The sequence below is a fragment of the Apium graveolens genome, chromosome 10 (assembly GCF_009905375.1).
Source record: "Apium graveolens cultivar Ventura chromosome 10, ASM990537v1, whole genome shotgun sequence".
Lineage (NCBI taxonomy): Eukaryota > Viridiplantae > Streptophyta > Magnoliopsida > Apiales > Apiaceae > Apium > Apium graveolens.
The window spans coordinates 73,364,608-73,367,841 of record NC_133656.1 but is presented as its reverse complement, the minus strand read 5'-3'; the positions used below and the strand labels follow the sequence as shown (position 1 = coordinate 73,367,841).

Genomic DNA, 3,234 nt, shown 5'->3' with positions numbered 1-3,234 from the left:
TGTGGTGGTTCGAAAGGAAGTTTTTGAAGAAGAAAAGAAGGTAGAAGAAGAAGAGAAAGTCGAGGAACCAGTTTTAGTAGAGATGGATGATCAAGCAGAAAATCCTAAGGCTTTGATAGACTATTCTCAGCCTAAGATCAATGACATTCAGTCAAGTATCATCAGGATAACCATCAGGGCTAACACTTTTGAGATCAAATCAAGCACAATTCAGATGATACAGAACTCAGTTCAGTTTGGGGGTTCTCCTACTAAAGACCCCAACATGAACATCAGGGATTTCATCGAGATTTGTGACACATTCAAGTTCAGTGACGTGACTGAAGATGCTATCAAGCTGTGACTCTTCCCATTCTCTTTGAGGGACAAAGCTAAGTGCTAGTTATATTCTCTACCAGCAGGGTCTATCACCACCTGAGAAGATCTTGCTCAAAAATTTCTCACTAAATTCTACCCTATAATGAAGACTGCTGTAATCAGGAATTCTCTTACTCAGTTCACTCAGCAAACTGGAGAATCTCTGTGTGAGGCTTGGGATCGATATAAGGAGATGCTAAGGAAGTGTCCATACCATGGCATGCTTGATTGGATGATTATTAACTGTTTCTATAATGGATTGGGTGCTATTTCTAGACCCATGCTCGATACAACATCAGGAGGAGCCTTGTGGGCTAAAAGCTATGATGAAGCTTATGAACTTATTGAACTGATGGCTGCTAATGAGTACCAGAATCCTTTCCAGAGACCGACTCAGGGAAAAGTAGCAGGAATTCTGGAGTTGGATGCAACAACTGCTATAGCTGCCCAACTCAAGGCTTTAACGATGAAGGTGGACACTTTGGCTAATCATGGGGTTAATCAAATCGCTAGTGTCTGTGAGCTTTGTGTTGGTGCCCATGAGACTGATCAATGTGCAATTTCTAGTGAATCAGCTCAGTTCATGAGCAACTTTCAGCATTCACAGCAACCTGTGCCAGCCACTTATTATCCCAACAATCGCAATCATCCTAATTTCAGTTGGAGCAACGCTCAAAATGCGGTTCAATAGCCTTATCAGCAGTATCCAGCTAAGCAGTACAACCCCCCTGGTTTTCAGCAACCGCAATATGCACCGAGACATCAAACTTCAGCTGCAACAAGCTAATAAAAATCTGAATTAGAGGAGTTGAAGCTAATGTGCAAGAGTCAAGTTGTTTCTATCAAGACCTTGGAAAATCAAATTGGTCAAATTGCCAATACCTTGCTAAATCGTCGGCCTGGTACTCTACCTAGTGACACTGACGTGCCAGGAAGGAAGGAAGCTAAGGAGCAGGTAAAGGCAATCACTTTAAGGTCTGGAAAGGTTGCGAATCCTGAACAAACTGAAGCATTGACTGAAGAAGCTGAGGTTGAGAAAGAAGTAGAATAGCAGGAAGTAGAAGTGGAACCAAGAAAGACTACTGTTGAGCACACTCCTCCTGAGGGTAATAGGAGAAACATATCTATCCTCCACCGCCTTTTCCTAAGTTGTTGTAGAAGAAAAAGCTGGACAAGAAATTTGAGAAGTTTCTGGAGGTGTTCAAGAAACTTCATATTAACATACCTTTCGCTGAGGATCTTGAGCAGATGCCTAGTTACGCAAAGCTTATGAAAGGTATTCTCTCTCGGAAAGTAAAGCTAGATGATTTAGAGATTATCGCTCTTACGGAGGAATGCAGTGATGTGCTGCAACAGAAGTTGCCTCTGAAGCTTAAAGATCCAGGAGGCTTCACTATTCCGTGTACTATTAGAAAAGTGTCTTTTGACAGATGCTTATGTGACTTAGCAGCTAGCATCAATCTGATGCCTTTGTCAATCTTCAAGCAGTTGGACTTACTTGATCCAGAACCGACTTATATGACCTTGCAGTTGGCTGACCGTTCTATTACATATCCGTGAGGTATTGTGGAGGATGTCTTGGTCAAGGTTGATAAACTCATCCTCCCTGCTGATTTTGTCATTCTTGATTTCGAGGAGGATAAGAAGATTCACATAATCTTGGAAAGACCTTTCTTGGCGGCTGGCCGAATTTTGATAGATGTGCAGAAGGGTGAGCTCACAATGCGAGTGTTGGATCAAGATGTAACTTTTAATGTGTTCAATGCTATGAAATTTCCTACGGAAAATGAGGAGTGCTTAAAGGTGGAGTTGTTTGATTTTATGGTTACTTCATAACTTGATCAATTACTAAGGTCCGATGCCTTAGAAAAAGCCTTATTGGAAAATTCAGATAGTGAAGATGACGAAGGTGAAGAACAATTACAATATTTGAATGCTTCTCCCTGGAAGAGGAAGATTGATATGCCTTTTAAATCTCTTGGAATGGAGGAATTGAACAAAGCTCCTAAACGCCTCAAGCCATCTATTGAGGAAGCTCCCGCTCTTGAGCTTAAGCCTCTACCTGAGCATGCATAAAATTCTGCTAGAGGAAGGTAGCAAGCCTACGGTCGAGCAACAAAGAAGACTTAATCCGATCATCGAGGAAATAGTGTAAAAAGAAATTATTAAGTGGCTAGATGCAGGGATCATCTATCCTATTTCTGACAGTTCATGGGTAAGCCCGGTTCAATGTGTGCCAAAGAAAAGTGGAATTACTGTGGTAGCAAATGAGAAGAATGAGCTTATTCCTACAAGAACAGTCACGGGGTGGGGAGTTTGTATGGACTACAGGAAGCTGAACAAGGCCAATAGAAAGGATCATTTTCCTTTTCCTTTCATTGACCAGATGCTTAATAGATTGGCTGGTCATAAGTACTACTGTCTTCTTGATGGCTATTCGGGTTACAATCAGATTTGTATCACTCCCGAATATCAGGAGAAGACTACCTTCACTTGTCCATTTGGTACTTTCGCCTTTAGACGAGTTTCGTTTGGTCTGTGTGGTGCACCAGCCATATTTCGGAAATGTATGATGGCCATTTTTTCTTATATGATTGGCCAGAATGTGAAGGTGTTCATGGAGGAATTCTCTGTATTTGGCGATTCTTTTGATGAATGCTTACAAAATCTTGAACACGTTCTCAAGAGGTGTGTTGAGACCAATTTGGTTCTTAATTGGGAGAAATGTCACTTTATGGTACGACAGGGCATTATTTTTGGGCACAAGATTTCTAGTAAGGGTCTTGAGGTGGATAAAGCCAAGGTGGGGGTCTTTGAAAATCTTCCTTCACCTATTTATGTTAAGGAAACTTGCAGTTTTCTTGGTCATGTGAGTTT

At 41.4% G+C, this 3,234-nt stretch overlaps 1 non-coding gene across 1 annotated transcript; it reads right to left on the bottom strand.

Annotated features, from left to right (window-relative positions):
• Window positions 1-472: 472 nt before the first annotated feature.
• Window positions 473-579, bottom strand: LOC141694746 (small nucleolar RNA R71). The gene has a single exon (XR_012564030.1). It is a non-coding gene; the product is annotated as a small nucleolar RNA R71 (small nucleolar RNA).
• Between the last annotated feature and the right edge of the window lie 2,655 nt (window positions 580-3,234).